Source organism: Gambusia affinis, linkage group LG02, assembly GCF_019740435.1.
Source record: "Gambusia affinis linkage group LG02, SWU_Gaff_1.0, whole genome shotgun sequence".
Taxonomy (NCBI): Eukaryota; Metazoa; Chordata; class Actinopteri; order Cyprinodontiformes; family Poeciliidae; genus Gambusia; species Gambusia affinis.
The window spans coordinates 16705541-16723251 of NC_057869.1; the positions used below are offsets into that span (position 1 = coordinate 16705541).

Sequence of the window (17711 nt, forward strand, 5' to 3'; positions counted from 1 at the left end):
AGAAGGGGACGCTGTGCTGCATAACTCAAAATGAAAACGCTTTCTTGGCAACATTGACATCAGATCAACAGATTGTCAAATTCTCAAAAACAAAAGTTATAATAATAATAATTGTTATCATGAAAACAAAATTGCTGCAAGGGAAATTAATCTTATATGAGATTATCAAAACTGCTTGAATTATTTTATTCCATAAAAATAATTATTAGAATTTTTTTTTATATTTCTCTAAATAATAGTTTCTCCTTTTATTTCACTACAAAGAAGATATTTTGAAAAGTAAATTTAATCCCTTGGTTTTACATCTTGAGATCAGTCTGAAACACAACGCTTCCGCTGATTTTAAAAGTTTGAGCACAGGAGACAGTTTACAGCCAGAAAGAAATGTTTCATTAGAAATTTATGTTTAAATACTGAAGAATAAAAAATAAAAATTTTTAATAATTCAGGCGTCGGATTCTATAATAATCAGATGAGAAAAGACGCATTTTTAGATACGTTTTTTTTTACACACAGTTTTTTTTAGGCACAAAATTGGACTGGACAGGAAATGATGCCAATTATGTTGCTAAATTATGAGCAAAACAGGACATTTTGTGTCTAAATTGTTTCTTATTTTTACATTAGAACTTTCATATTAATTTCCAACACACCCCACCATATTTTCTACCTGCATCATGTGCAGAGGCAGTTTGACACTACGCTGATTTGTTGTTTGAGCAACAACGTTCTCCTGCCCACAATGAGCCATTTTGTGAAAGAAAAAATGTTTGACAAAAGCAATCTGTGCAAAAGTACAATTGTTATAAAGATGTACAAATAGAGTGCTCCGAAAAAGAGTATTCACACCTCTTGAGATTTTTCACATTTTGTGACATAACTACAAATTTCAGTGCATTTTTGTGGGATTTTATTGGCATAAAAAGCACATATTTCTGAAATGAAAGGAAGATAAAATGTAGTTTTTACAAAGAAATTTCTGAAAAGTATGGGATGAATTTTTATTCACCGCTCCACCCGAGTCAATGGTTTGAAAAACCACCTTTCATTACAGCTGCAGATGTTTTGGATTACATCTGTTGATTGTCCATCCTTCTTTGCCTGCTTCAGTTTTATTCAATACAAAAGTGACTTTATATGCTGTGGAAAGTCAGTGAAGGTTCAACCCTGGAGCTTGTTGTGCATTTCTGAACAGTGTTCAAAACAGAAGTGGACTTTGTGAACAGCAATTTTGGAGTTCTGCTACTTGGGTTTCACGTTTCATTTAAACTGTCCTATGTAGCTCTGACTGTATATTTCGGAAGTTTCAAGTCGTCTGCAGCCTTTAAAATGTTTTCTTTCAGGGTTCTTGTTGATAACTCCATTCATCCTCCAACCAATCAGTGACCAGCTTCCTTGTGCTTGCTGGAGAAAAGTATCCCCGCTGGAGCAATAAGACCGCTCCAGCTTCTCCAGAATGCCGCTGCGAGAATCCTTACTTACACCAAAGGAGATCAGCATATCAGTCCAGTTCTAAGATCCCTGCACTGGCTGCCTGTTGCTCAAAGAATAGAATTTAAAATCTCCTTAATAGTTTGCAAAGCACTTCATAATAGAAACCCAGACTACATTTCTGATCTTCTTCAACCATATTTACCACTCAGACCTTTAAGATCATCAGAATCAAACCTACTAACCATTCAGAGAGTCGGCACTAAACATGGTGAAGCAGTTTTTATGCTCCAGCACTCTGGAATCAGCTTCCTGCTCGTTGTAAGTCTGCCCCTTCCTTGAGTTTATTTAAAACAAGATTAAAAACCTTCCTATTTGAAGTTGCCTATTCTTACATTTTTTTTAAATTCTATTCATTCACTATATTTAAATTTTTTAATGTTTACTATGTCTGTTTTTAATCTGCTTGATTTTTTTATGCTGCTTATATTTTTTCTTATTACTATCTTCTTCTTGTATGTTTTTATCTTTTTTGTTCAAGCATTTTGAATTGTCTTTGGCTGAAAGGTGCTATATGAGTAAAGTTGCCTTACATGATGCTGCCACCACCTTTAAGGCTGGGGATAGTGTGTTCAGTTGTATAATGTGCAGTCTTAGTTTCCTATTACATTCTATGTTTGGTATGTAGGCCAAAATAATTAGCTTAGGTTTCATCTCACCAGAGTTCCCCCCCCTTCATGTTTGCAGTCGCAAACTTTGGATTTAACTTACTGGTTTTCTTTCCATAAAAGCTAAATGCTTGTCTCTGCTCCAAAAATACCAGAGTTGGAAAGTACAAGATAAATAGTTGTCCAGTCTCTAGACTCTCCCACCTGAACATGTGGATCTCAGCAGCTCCTTTAAAGTTATTTTTGGCTCTCTACAAATGCTGTATTCATCATGCTCAGTATGGCAGGCTGCTGTAAAGTTGAAAACTTAAATAATGGCCTGTCTATTATTTAAGACTGCTGCTTGCATGTCTAATGCTACTACATGCAAGCAGCAGGGATGGCTACAAAATCAGAGACTCAATACAGTCTCTGATTATCGACATAAATTTAATTTAGGGGTACCAGAGGGGGGGGGAAATAAATGCAAAAACTTTATTTAGATTTAGGTTTTAGATTTATTAAAGAAAAATGTGCAAAAAGAATGTCACACAAATTCTTTCAGAGACACGAAGACAGATAAGAGATTTAAATACATTTCTGGACAACTCATCCCTTAAAATTTTCAACTTTTTGGGGGTTTCATTAACATTAGTAGTGCATACACACACACACGCACACACACGCACACCCCCATCCACCACATCACACACATACATGCAAACACATAATAAAAACAGGTTTATTAGAAAATTATATTCTATTATTCTGTCATGTTGATGATAAGTAATTTAGAATGTGTTTATTATGAGTTTTATTTAATCTTATGATGTTTCTTATAAATCTAATATTTGTATTATTTGCCTGACATGCGTTATCAAAAAGGCTAAGTAGGTGTTTGATGAACAACAGAAGTTTTTTTTAGATGGTTAAATCATAAAATAAAAAAGTAGATTTGTTTTCTCCGAAAGAAAAGATTTGTTTTTGTTTTTTTGCAAAATGTCCAGCAGAGGCAGAGATAGGTTTGCTTTGTTGTGTTCGCCTCTTCGCAGTCTAATCTGTATACTGACCTCTCACAACTCGTCCATCTCGTTTTTCTTGTTCAATAAATGACTTTTTCTTTGAATGCATAAAGAGTAGAGGAGAAGAGAAAACAGGCCCCACAGTAACTATGATTAACCTTCGAGTAAAGGAGCAATCAGAGTCTGAAAATTGCATTGAAATTACAGAAGCTGTGAAAGTTGATGGAAAAAAACTGGAAAAACTGGATAGTCGTAAATCTAAAAATAAAAATGTCATTATTTTTTGCACTTTCACGCAAACGATCCTGCATTTAAAAACAATTCATCAGTCAGAGGAGAGACAAAACACTGACAGAGTTAACAAACAATGTAAATGTTCAGTCAGAAAGCAGCTGTCATTTCACTATTCTTCTCCATTCTGAATACGGCACGATTCTGGTTTTTTACTGAGTGCAAACTTTGGGTTTTACTATGCAGAATACGAGCAAACAGAAACTAGAAGACACATGACCAAACTGGACAAAAGAACCAGCACAGAACCTCTCGCTCTCATATTGCCACACAGGAACATCAAGAGTGGTGTCATCCAGCGCCTCCGTTCTGCCTGCTGCATTTAACCTGCTGACATATGAGTGCAGCTGCTGCTTCTGCTGGTTCGATGGGAGAAAAAGCTGCACAAAAAGACCAATGCTAAAGCTACTTACTAGAAAGGAAAATTAAAAATCAGATTGTTTGATTCTTCTCATCTACATCCATCTTAGTCTAGGAATTTTTAACATTTCATCCTTTTAATGACCACTTTGACAACAATATACCCTTTGTATTGAAGAAATCCCAAACAACAGAGAGCATAGTTCAAAAGATGATCTCTTATCTTACGTTTTAACTATTTTCCCTGTTTTACCCAAATGGTTGGTTGGTTGTTCTTCTTGGCTGCAATAAAAAAATGTGGCAAATTTTTGTGGACTAGGAGGGGACTTCCACCTAGTCCCCTCTTTTTTATGACTTTATGTCAAATTTATTAACATATTTTATACATCATTCTAACAAGAGGAGCGGGGAGATTTCTTGAAAATGTTGTATTGTTTTGAAATATATTATTTGAGTGCCTTCTCATGAGATTCTATTTTTCTTATTACTTTTTTATACAGTTTTACCAGACCCAGCTCTTCACTCATGCTCATGTTCAACTAAGTAAATTTACAAGAACTGAAAGAGGGTGAGCAAAAGAAAATTTTGTTGCCATGCAAAACTTCCTTTTGCATGTAAAAGGAAATTACATGCAATGATATATTATAAAAGAGTAGAAAGAAAATCAAAGTTATTTCAGGTATTTCAATGAAAAGGCAGCATAATACTAATGATTAAGTTTGTTTATTTAGAGAAAAATAGAAGCCTGTTAAATAAAACTATGACTTATTTTGAGCTCCAATAAATTGCAGAATTGTTGTACAATGTTGTGTTCATTTCTTGTTTTCTCTTCCTTTTTAAGATGACAGTTTTTTTTTATTTTTATTTTTTTTATTTCAATGGCAATTTTGGCAAAACAAAGATAAATAAAAATACTAATTTGAACTTAGAAGAAAATCCGTAAGACAGTTTTTTCTCGATTGAGTAGATACTTTATGGTTCCACATCCCCAAGATTTACGTTCCTTGTTTCGTCAGGAGGCTTACTGAATTAAGCTCGTCTTCACTTTGCATCTGTGGTTCCAGAAGTTGTCCTGTAACTCCATAACTCAGCATTGGACGCCTTATTGAAGTGAATTTATTAAGTGGAAAAATGCAGCTCAGAATCCTTGGAGAAGGTTTTTATTTATTTATTTATTTATTTTGAATGTTTTTGGACATGTCTCCCGGATTCAGCTGGTGCTGGGAACGTCACACACATAGCTGTAATTGCATTTTTAAAATCTAATCAAGAAGGACAAACATGACAACCTTCAACACAACCAAAGTCCTTCAGATTTCTCCTGTGCGCCTGAAGCAAAAAAAAAATTCCATCAACCTGCTCAAATCATGCCTTTGCAGCTTGCCGATTAAGGCAGAAAAATGCTGTTCAGTTTTGTTCATTGTTGCTTTAGTGCCGGGACGTTATCATTTCAATGTTAATAATTTTCTCCATACAGGTAGGCATAAAGACGAATAATTGCTGTGCATTAAGTACTGTACATAGTTGTATAGAAAAGCTATTAAAAGAAGGAGTAACCATATTTCTGGTAAACGGACTCGAAATGAGGACGTAAAAATCAATTTAGATAAAAATGTGACAGATTATTACTTTAATTGCATTCCACATACTTGTCATTTACCAGTTTTCAAAGTGGAATGAAATATAGCTTTTCCTAATAATCCAATTATGTTTCTGCACTAATTTATAAAAAAGCTTATAAATAATATGAAATTCTGGGAATATCTTCCACTGCATCGACTAATTGGAACATATTTTAACTGTTTCACATGGTGTTTTTCTAAAGGATTTTAATAATCAAACATGGAATAACACTATTTAAGTCATCTGCAAATCAGAAAGAGATGAACTTTCTCTACGCAATGTGATTTTTAGTTACTTGCATTTTCTTCCTGAGGAAAATCAGATCATAATCATCACTGCATTTTCTCATTTTCTGTTTGCTTCAAAATTCAACATGTATATGAACGCGTGTATAGCCGCAGATGCATCCTGATGTTGGAATTAGCTGAAAGAAGTCTGGTTTTCTTTTTCAGCCTGCTGATGGGCTCTGATTTACATCAGTAAAAGAGGCTTTCCACAAGGACGGATACGGCAGTCAGAAAAATGGGACTCGTGGATGAAAACAATAGATGAGAGGGTGGCACGGCTACCCTTCCTTCCATTAAATTATTTTTCAAGATTATTAATTCAAGTGGGTGAATAAGGAGAATAGATATTACTGTGATGGGCCAAAAAGAATATTTTAGGAGACCTATTCCAAATCTTTTGATACGATTATACAAGATGTTTTTTTTATTTTTATTATGTGTGTTTTATTTATGTGGTTGGATAAAGAGCTCAGTGTTAATGCAGCTCATAATGATATTTCAAAAAGTGAAACAACAGAGCACACAATATAAGTCTGTAAAAGGCTGAATTAATACTTTTTTTCAATAACAGAAGAACACTGTGATTAAATGTCTTTTTTTTTTTACCCTAGTATATCATAATCCAATGAGGGTTAAATGAGGTAATTTCTACTGACATCCTGACCTGATTTGCATTTGCATAATGACTTCCTAGCTGCTCACCATGGGTTAGTGGTTAAAGAAATGTCTCACTCTCAGGATTAGTTCAGGTAGAAATTCTGCTGTCAATAATATTCATAAAATACTCAGAAGGTGAATGATCTCTGCAGAGCCTTTGGTAAAGAGGTCTCCTTTTGGAGAGAAAGTATTCTAGAGTTACTCAAAACTGTCACAATGGGATGCATCATATTTGGGTTTGCTTGCATGAAGCCTAAATGAAACTGTTTATTGTGTATTAAGAAATAAAACTCTGTTTTTTATTTAAAAATTGTATTAAATCCAATTGAAGGTAAAATGTAGCATTAGGTAAAAGAAAAACAAACCAGAAGCAAGGTGATCAATCAAAACCTGACAATACAATTCAGAAATTTTACTGAAAGAAAGTTAACTCTTCAACTGACATGCTCTCTTTAAAGGTACCATTAGAAATAAAACTTCTTCTCTCTTGTTATCTAAAAAATAAATGGTTCTTTTTCTTCTTAAATTTTTCTGCTTAGATAAAATGTTGTAGATCTTGGCAGCCACTTAGGGTAGAGTCTATATAATTTTTGCAAGGAAACATTTCCTGCTTTGAAAATCTTTGAACAAAACAAACACCAGCCAAGTTCAAGAATGTAAAAGAAAAATGAAAGTGGTGGAGTGGTTAAATGTCCATGTACAGAGTTTTATTTCCAGACCTTTGTTACATGTTTTTTGACTCATATCTCTGCAGGTTTTCAGCACCCCTGATGCAAAACAGCAAACTTTGGAAATCAAAATTATACTGACAGGGAAGGTTTATTTTTTTCCCCACTTTTCTCATATATTGTTTTGACTTCTGAACACCTTTATTGGTGGATCAGGTAAGTGAAACAACCATTAAAATTGTGACACAAGAACCAAACGTGGCATAAATACTCCTTAACCTCTGTGTTAGTATTGTTGGTAGTTAGATTTATTTATTTATTTATTAGTCTTGCCGACTTATGATGTCATACTATCTGATACACTCCTCACCTATGCAGAAAAAAAATCCATAGGGCTTTTTATTCAAAATAACTCAGGAATTGAAGGAAAGTCATTTTTATTCGGTTTGACTATTAGTATTCCAGTGATATTTCAAATCAATTCTAAGGGCCTTGAGCAATTCTAGTGTGTTATGTATCCATTTCCCTTAAAAATTAAGTCTTGTTTTTTTTCATTGTTTAACCTTGACAACTTTCTTATCCTAATATTTTACACTTTTCACGTGTCTCTCGTTCTCTTCTTCCCTCTTGAGTTAGTTTTTCTTATTGTATCACTGAAAAGGATGTAAGATTTTTTAATTCCTGTGTGATTGATGTTTTTTGCCCTCTTTCCAGGTCTCCATTGTTAGAAAAAAAAGAAAACAAAGGATGGCAGCTGGGGATAAATCTGATTACTGGCAGCTGGAGAATGCTTTCTGTCTTGTTTTATTAAAGTATTCATACATATTTTCAACAGACTGGAATAAATCTTCTACACAAAATATGCAATGATTCCAGGAGAAAGAAACCTTTTTTTTTTTTTGGATTTTTTTCTAAGAAGGTTAATTTAAAGTGAATGAATAAATTGGCATTATTTACAAAAGCTTGCCTGGTTTTAAGCAAAAAAAAAAAAAAAAGTATGCTGTTTTTTCCATAAACCTTTATAAAACACAAAATACAAAGTCGTATAATTTTAAAGTTGTACAGTTCATGTCAGAATCACTCCCAGTTCGGTAGCTGCCCCTAATTTCGATTGTAGATGTTCGCATGAACTAAGTCCAGGTTGTCTTGCCAGCCTCCTCCTCTGACATTTACGCTTGGATTGTGACAATGCATTTCAATAGCCTATTGTTCTGAACCTCAATCATCTGTGGCGCCCAGTACCTGGATGCTGCGCTTTTTTCACCAAAAAGCAGAAAATGATCACCTATAATCAGACATCATACACCAAGATGTCTTGAACAGGAGCATTTCCAGCCATTAGGTGTAATTACAGTCCTGTATCTGCCTTTATATACCACTGTATTCATATCTAATAAGCCTCTCTGCACCTACTAAGACCACAGTCTCTCGCTGGCCTTTTTATAGGACAACAGCGGTTCAGGGAGCAGTTAAGAAAAACACCCTGAAAAAGTGTATACTTGGCAGAGCTGAAACTGGGGATGAGTGTCTATTAAAGGTTTAGAGTTCGTATGTGCTTGTTATTGATTCGTGCTAAGGCAACAGAACTGGAATATCTCACAAAAATGATCCATGTGTTCCGCTGTTATCATGTCTCGGTGTGGACGTGTAAGTGCAGGTTTGTCGATTTTGAAAATCTCCAGAGAAAATCAGCACCCGTTTTAAAAATATACACACACAAGAATAAAAAAAAAAAGATTTCTGTAGGGAACACTTTTTGTGCCATAATTTGGGCCCAAAAGCTTTTTTGTGCCAGATGGCAGAAATTTGACAATAGTGTTAGTTGTTTTGAGAAGCATAACATAAAAAAGAAAAAAAAAAAAAAAAAAGGGAACATGCATCTGTGTGATATCAAAAAATCCTCTGCCTGAGATACAATCGGAGTGCACATCTGGTCATAATCACATTTCAAACACTGGTTATGCAACAATCTGCCTTTAATGTCTGTAGCCCATTGGCAGCACCATTGAAATGAGATAAAGAGATTTGTAGGTATCAACCATGTATGCAAACTGTTTAACTGTGATAAAAAACAGGGGGGTGCAGTGTTTACTAGGATTTAACATAATTCCATCGAGTGACACATTTTTCAATCACTCCTCCACTATCTGTTTCATGACTGCATACTCCTGTGTGCTGTTACATGTGGTATGTAATATCTGCTGCAATTTGGTGTTTTTATTTTAAGATTCCTTAGAGGCTTTGACATTCGATAAAAAAAACCTCACAACTATAAATTAGATGTTGAAATGTTGGGTCAGGGTGTGTTTAGAAATGTGAGACTAGAGACAGTTTTGTCTGTGAGCTGAAGAACCGGCTGCTGTTGATCTGAAAGAGAAAGGCTTTCCTACTTCTTCCTGATTTCAGCTGCTCAGTAGAACAGGGTGAGCTTTTGTTTTTTTGTCAAGTTAGTTCTTGTATTTATTGGGATGACAGGCTTTCACCCCCACGCCATTTCTTTAGGTTATCAAAATAACACAATATTGAATGGTTGGAGCATTGTTGATGGCTGTAGTTGGTACAAATGAGAATCAGTTCAACAAAATAGTTGACCTTCGGAGGATTTTTCAAATGAAGACAAATATTTTCTCTCACATTGGAATTAAACTTGAAATGAAAAGCTTTAATAAATTTAGTTTGAACTTTCATTCCTCTACATTTTGTCTCTGGGTCTGCTTTGGTAAGTACAATAATAAAGCACCTTGTTCTAAAAAAAAAATAACTTAGTGAATCTGCAGTGTTGATATATTGGAAGTTCTGCCAAACTGAACAGATAATATTACATGTTTCTGTGTGGAAAACCATGTAGTAGTCATTTATGGATAATACTTAGTGGATATCTGGTTTTGCCATAGTAATTTGTTGAATAAAAAAAGCAAGAAATTAGTCCTGTACTAAAAAGGTTGCACAATTGCAACCAATTGCAATCTACTGGGTTCATTTCTACAGATTTTCTCGTTACTGTTTTCAAAAGGATAAACCTCTAGCAAAAAAGCCAAACAGAAACCTCAACAAAGAGCTAGCTGTAAATTATATATAGGCATGTTTCTTTGCCAGGACACAAACTATTCCCATTAGACTGCTCGATTAGAAACTCCTTTTTTTGGATCAGAACCTGGAATACATAATTTGTAGCTGAAGTGTTAGGATATTTGGTAATTTGAGTTTGTTTTGGGCCGTGTTATTTGTGTTCCTTAGTTCTTATCTCTATTAATTCCGCTTTGTTTCTGTTTTCTCTTCAGTTGAAAGACGTGAAAGCAAACATTGTTTCATTTTATTTGGCCACACATATCCTCTTCAAAGCTTCACTTTCTTGTTGCTCACCAAGAGTTTGTGTACAACAGCAAACGTCGTTCATCTTCTTTGCTGCATATAAGTTCGACATATTCCTAATTAAAAACATTTTTTTGTACAGTCAGTGTCTGATTTGGAACAACACTCTGTTAGACGTTGAGGATCCAAATAACATGTTCATATTCTACTCTGACAACCATCAGAAATGGTTGCAAAAACCCTTTGTTTCTTCACACAGTTTTAAAAAACTAATGTCTCTTTTGGAAAAAAAAGGTAAATCCTAATTGGGAATTATTTAAGTTGCATTTTTTAAACATTTCAGTATTTATAGCTTTATTACTAAAATAATATATTTGCCCTTTCACAACCTGTTGAGATGTTTGATTTGAGTCATTTAGCCATCTGGTAGAGTAATATAGGAAAATAATGAATTAAAGTGACCAAAGTCAAGAAGCATCAATGGAATAGGTATAGCTATGCTTTTAAAAGAAAGCTCAATTAGTGATATAGCAGTATTTTAACTTTCAGAGGCTGTGTTCCCTTTGACCACAGTAGATAACCATGGAAACCAGAGCACTGTGGCCATCAAACTAGGGAATGATTCAGCAGCTGAGGTCTTTTGATCCAAAAAGGAAGATAATTAAATTCAGCAGAGTTCTGAGTAACTACTGGTCTATAAGTAAAGATGGTTTAAAAGTGAGGCTTTTGGATTTTGACCCAGTAATTATCTGTGCTGCAGTTCAGAGACTTTTAGCTGTAACAGTGTTCAGATTGTTGTTTTCAATTTTGGCATCATCATCCTGAGAGAGGATCAAGTCTTACTGCCAGTGCATCTTGTTTTTACTTTAAACTTCTTTTTTTTCCCCTTATACATCCACAAGCATGTTTTGTTTGATATTTGCTTATAAGACGACGCTCTCCTCACACCTTATTTAGTCTGCAACCAGTGCTTTAAGATCATTCTGCCACTTTCAGGGGTGATGGAAAGAGACCCTGATATGAAAAAAGTGGACACAAAAACTGGGTTATCGTGTCACCATGGAAACTCTCAACCCCACTGTATTTTACTGCATATGCCCAATCATGTTTACTGCCTTTGACTGCTTTCATTTCCATTTTGAAACCATGCAGATTCACAAGAAAACCCTGCAAAGCTTGCCCATTTTCAACAGTTGGCTCACTTCTGAAAACACTGATCAGTTACGGGTCAGTCTCCTACATCAATCTGGAAGCTTTCTCCAGTACATGATTTCATTTTAAAAACATTACTGGGGTTAAAATATTCTATTCTGGTTAAATGACTTGCATTAAAAAAAATGTAATAAGGAATGTGAAGATAGCCATATAAGATTAGTAAATAAAAAGCGAGTGTACGTTTGTCAAAGCACATTTGACACATAAAGAATGATGTTGCAAAGATGACAAATTTACTTAATACCCATAAAACAACATACATGAGACATAAATGTATAGAAAGAGGAGAAGCTGCATTGGCTGAGTGGTGGGTTGGCCCATTCCTTTTCGTTTAACCTGTAAGTGGCCCTCACTAGTCTCGCTCTTATCGCTGAATAAAGTGAATCAGTGTGGCTGGCTGAGCAGTCTAAGCGGAGAGCCAGGAGAGCACCTGGCCTTACACTGCGATCTGATTAGAGGAGGTTGCAGGCCAGGCTGAACCAGACCAGGCCAGAATGTGGCAGCAGCAGGGAATATGCGCGTGAAGTGAACAAGATCAGACTAATTCTATTGCACCATTACCTTCTCCTTTTTGACGGCGCAGGGTCAAATCAAAGCAATGCCACAGCACAGACCAGCCTTTTCAAGCCCAGTAACAGGAAAGGGTGGGGGACAATAGACACACTACTGCTTTCCTGGTTCAGAACAGATGAGTACAGTTCTATGAAGCATGTATTTAATAATCCAGGTGTAATTATCTATGATGCCCCAAATTGGCTTTCAAATGAGACTTTTCTGACATATTTTTCTCAGTGTGAAATTGAGTGAATATTGAGAGTCACAGTAAAATCTGAGACATTTTGTAGGTTTCAACATACAGATATGACAGGCAATGAAAAGTTATCTTTTTTATTACTATAACTCCTTGTTTGAAAATGGAACCAGATTAAAACAAAAGTGAATTATGGTAATGTCACATACCTTGCAAAGTAAGTGTAAGTATGTGTTTGACAGTAAATGTTTAGTTTATATGATATAAAATACATCTGGGTCTGTTTTTACTCAGCTATGTCATTCTTTAAAATGTACTAATTGCTAATGGTTTGTGAGATTCAGTCAAAATAACTGATGGGGGAAGTGATTTAGTTTGAACAGAATTGTTCACATGCTAACATGCAGTCGTTAAATGAACTTGTGTCATTGCAGTGTTTGATCGCCTGTGCTTCAGTTCAGATTCACCTGCATGCAGATTTTTCTGTGAAGCATGCCTCCAAATGACTTGTGCAAAGCTCACCAATTCACTGATTTTTTTTTGTTTGTAAAGTATATCAAAATTGTTTGAAACAAGCTAAAAATAACTCTGCACAGTTGGACTTGACACATTGTTGTCTGGCTTTGCAAAGCAGCCAATCCAGGATTGGCTCTAAGTGGCTGCAGTTAATAATGAAGGGTTTTAAAGTTGTGTTAGAACAACCTATTAAAAAGTAACCAATATGAAAAGTTTGGCTCACACCCATCCACTCCAAGCAAACTAAACTTGTTCAGGGTTTCTCCAGTTGAATTGTAATAAAATGTAAAATGAAAACTGTGGCCAATGTACAGTAGTGAGTTTCTCCAAACACCAGAGGTCTAGGACATCTTTTTGTTTTTTGGCAATTTAAGCTCAGCCATTCATCACTCATATTCAGCCCCAAAATTAATTATTTTATTCCTATTTTCCTGTCCAAATTTAGTCTTAATGACAAAAACAGCACTGGGTTTTATGAGCACTAAAAACTTTACAAACACATTTAGCAGTAGAAATCCTCAGATTTTTCACTTTTACTCATTGGTTTCTTATCTCATAAATTAGTTAATGCAACTTACACAACAAGAGCAAAATGTGCACCACACTACTTCTTTTTGACTAAACACAAAGTCACTGTTCTTCTTTACTATTTGTGAGAATGATGACATTTAATACAGCCACTGCAAACAGGGAGATTTCATTTCTTTCAATAGTTTAGCAGTTTTCATTTGGTGAAACAACCGAGCAAATTCTGTTCCTCCAGGACGTGATGACACTGAAAGTGACTCAAATCCTCTTACATGTCCTCTTTTTTGACACTGGAATCATGTGAATATAGTAAGTAAATCCAACTTTATTTAAGTTGCAGCTTTTAAGATATAAAAATCACTAAGTGTTCCAACGTGAACCAATACAACTTCACAATAATCTTAAGGTCTGAGAACTCAACACTGCTTCTAAGCAACACCAGCTGAAAAATTGCCAGTGTTGGCTCCAGCTGCACTGTTACATTCTTCTTCAGTGTCTTACCAAATATACTGTTCAATATTTTTCTGGGTGACATGATATTAGTTGCTTTGATATTTGGAACTAGTTCACTATGCAGGCAGCTGGATGGAAAAGCACTGGTCTTTTAAACCTGAACATGCAGAGACAGACGTTAAACGGTGTTGATGGATGGCCTCACAGGAGCAGTCGTCCATCAGGCGTTTCTTCTTGGGGATCGGTGTCAAAACCCTGGCTTCTGATGAACAACTTGTTCAGACAGGACTGGAGCTGCGTGTTTCACTGTTTCCTGTCGCACCTTGCTCGAAGTCATTCTCGTTAATGGAATCAAGCCCATCGTTATTAGAATTAAAATAGTCCTAAAATGGAGTTTGTGCTAAATGATACCAGCAAAGAAAAAAACAAAGGATGTAGTTGTATTTTCTCAGGTGGATTTGGATAGTTTTTTGTTTTGAGAAAGTATTGTAAAAACTGTGTCAATTTTTTTGTTGTTGTTTTTTCTAGTTTCAGTAATGTATTAAATGTATTAAATATTAAAATTTCAACTCAGATTCTCAGACTGTAAATAAGATAAGATCTATAACCTTATTAAATGTCCAAATGAGAGCGTATTATGTATGTTGAATTGGAACCAAATTGGACCAAAAACTTTAATGATTGCAGTGCAGAGCAACTTTTCAACTGTAAAGTGGTGATTAAAAGTGAGAAAACAATGTTTGATATGTTCTTATCGCTTTACTTCTGCGGCATGCAGGTGGTTTCATACTGTGAAGCTAAGAATTCGGAGTTTTTTGTTGTTCCCTGAAGGCGTCAGCTCCTGGGATGTTTAGTGCCTCCTCCTCCCAGTCCCCGCTGCGCTGCTGCCGCTCCGCCGCTGCTGCTGCTGCTGCCTACTGCCCGGGCTGGCTGCTGGCCGCTGGGCCCGGGGATGACGCCACCTCTCGCTCCGCCCCGGCGCAAACTCGTTCCCTGCGTTCATTTCATTCCTGCTCTCATTCCGAACATTCTTCGCATCTCTGTCAGTGCGCGAAGCGATTCACCTACACCTTTCCTGGCTGGCCCAGAAACACTAGAATAACTTGACATAGTATTCAAAATACCCACTAACATCACATTAGCAAAAGAAAGGGACATTTGTAAATGAGATATCAATAACGAGGTAAGTTTCATTTGTAGTTGCAGGTATGCAAACTGGTTGTAGACTTCTGCTCCCGAGGGTTAGTTTAGGTGTCTTAGAGTGACTGCATAATGTATTAAAATGTTATGTTATGCAGGTATTTAGAAAATATCCCATCTGGTGAAGTAAGGTTTGGTCGTTTGTTTCCTCGGTGGGGATAGATGGCCGCTGTTGCAACAGGGTGCTCACTTTAAACACTCTGCTGTAGCCCACGGCTTTGACACGGCAGCGAAAATCTTTGACATTTTTCACATTTTTGAAAAGAAGCCCTGATCCTACGCCCCTTACAAAAGCCTCTGGTGGCGTTTGACCCGTGTCAGGCTGCAGGGAAAACTCGCTTTTGGATTAAGGGCGAATAAAATAAATACACAAGAGGAATTGCAGCTTTTTCTTTATTGGGACAAGATGACGGTTGAAAACGTTGCTGTTTTCCTCTCCGTAGTTGGCTCGGCCGGGAGTTGTGAGAGCATTTTCGGACCACCTCGGAGAAAGAAAGAAACACGGCGGGGAGACTTGTTGCTTCAGCTCGGCTGACGGCGCTGTTTTAAAATCGCCATCGAAGTTTTACCCTGTAAGTATCGCCTTTTTTGTTGGTTTTGTGTGCGTGCGTGTTTTTTTTGTTTTGTTTTTGTTTTTTTGAACGCTTGCTTGTGATTTATCTCTCAACCACCCGTGTGTTGCTCTCCATGTTGTTACAAAACCTACTGAACAGTGGGGAGGAAAAACTCCTTATTGTTTTATGTCAACGCTGTCCTGTTTGTCCGAACAGGGTAACTGAGTTTAACAGCTTTGCACATCCTGTGACCCTTTTTTAATATTCTGAAACCGTAGTAAAATGGGATATCTCGAGATTTTTCCTGTTTATTGATAATGAGAGAAAATTTAACTAAATGTATCAGCAACTCCCTCCTTTTTACAACCGACTATTCCTTTTATTGAAGCTATAAAACGCAATGTGGCGACTTATTTGAACTGAGACCAGACTATATGGAGTTTATAGCGCTTTAATTTGGGGTTTCCTTCACTGTTGTCCTTTTCCTTTCTCTGCTTTGGGAAATGCCTGCTCAGCTAAAACTAGAGTGCCCCCCTCCCTGTCCAGCTGCAATCCAACTCCGTTACACTGATTTCATCCATTCACATTGGACTCTGGGGAAAACTTTTCTCCTTTATAAAGACATACTTTTATTAGCTACTCTTTTTGTATTATTACAGTGGTGCAATTATCATTTTTCTACTTTTGTACCTCATTATTTCTCTGACTTTTGGGAAATGCTTAATATTAAGACAATCTTAGAAGAAAGCAAAATACACTCGTTATCAAATTATAACACAAATGCATGGATGCAAAATTATGTCTTGCAAAACAATTTTCCTCCTTGAGCTTTTTCACGTTCTGTCAGCTTACAACTACAAACCTGAATATATTTTGTGTGATAGACCAACTTAAAGTTTGTACAAAACTGTGAAGTAGAAGGGAAACAATATGGTTTTCAATATTTTTTTTTACGACCCAAAAAAGCCTTCCTGAATAGATAATACATACAACATTTCACTGCCAGTACAGATGCATGTATTTTGCAGTACGTCTCTATCACCTTAGAAAATCTAGGCATGAATATTTTGCCTGTCTTTCTTTACCTTAGCTCAATGTCATTTAGATGACGTTGAGCTAAGTGTTGGATCATTCTCCATGGAGCATCTGAGAACAGCAGTCAGATTAGTAATTGTATTTGGGACTGGACTTTGACTGGGCCATTCTTACACAAATATGCTTTGATCTAAGCTATTTCTTTGTGATTTAGATTTATATGTTTAGAATTACAGTCTAGCTGGAACGGGAACAGTTATATGCGCTAATGTGTATTGGTTTGTTGTACAGAGTACATAAGCTTATGGTTGTGATGTGATAAATAATACTTTTCAATGCTTTACATACATTTTTTTGCACATGCCCTTTGCCCTTAACTTTACTGGGAAGACTCTAACTCAAAGTAAACTAAAGAACATGCACATTTTTTTAAATGGACTCTTTGTGCATTTTCTGCAACAGTCTAAGAGATGTAACACATCAGCGGATAAATTATGCAGATGTACAGACATGAAAACTAGATATGATTTTGAATATGTGCAGGTAATTTCTACATATTTTCCTACATATTTTTGGATTTCACACTTTACCTGTTCTACCTTCGTCGCTTTCTGTTCTCAAATTTGGTTTGCTTTAACAAACGGGTCATCAGACCACAGCTGACACAGCTCTGATAGCCTGATGTGATTCAATCGAGTTGTTTTTGTAGATTATTAGTTTAGGTGAGAACGATGCATCGAGTAACACAAACCTATTTGGTCACTTGGCAGCTCTGTTTTGAAATGCTTCATTTAGGTTACAAACATGTTTACTTGAAAATAGGAACAGTTGCAAAAGACTAACTGATATGCTCTGAGTGCAAAGGGGTTTCTTTGAACCTGTCAGATTTTTGCAACTTTTTAAAATTCTGATAAAGAACACTAAATTCTTGCCATTAGTTTTTGGAAATCAGTTTGATTGCTGTCAGGTGTAACCATAGACATGTCACAGTGGATCAGCTTACTAAGAAGAAGGAAAGAAACAATGGCTTTGTTTTATTTTATATTATACAACCGGTGGACCTGTTGGAGAGAAGCCTGCATGACATTTGTACAAGAATAGCTTATTGTGCCTGCACTGGCTGTGGATTTCAACTCAGAAACTTAGACCAAAAGAAGAGCA

At 36.0% G+C, this 17711-nt stretch overlaps 1 protein-coding gene across 8 annotated transcripts in view; it reads left to right on the forward strand.

The window, feature by feature from the left end:
• Window positions 1-14661: 14661 nt before the first annotated feature.
• The window catches only part of tead1b (TEA domain family member 1b), a 48823-nt gene continuing 45773 nt past the window's right edge, over window positions 14662-17711 (forward strand). For 6 of the 8 annotated variants that reach the window (XM_044144733.1, XM_044144743.1, XM_044144760.1 and 3 more), the window contains exons 1-2: window positions 14664-14944; window positions 15405-15533. The gene's annotated coding sequence lies outside the window, so the exon portion shown is untranslated. Of the gene's footprint in view, window positions 14945-15404; window positions 15534-17711 lie in introns of all 8 variants that reach the window. The other 2 variants (XM_044144725.1, XM_044144716.1) reach the window with 1 other exon arrangement.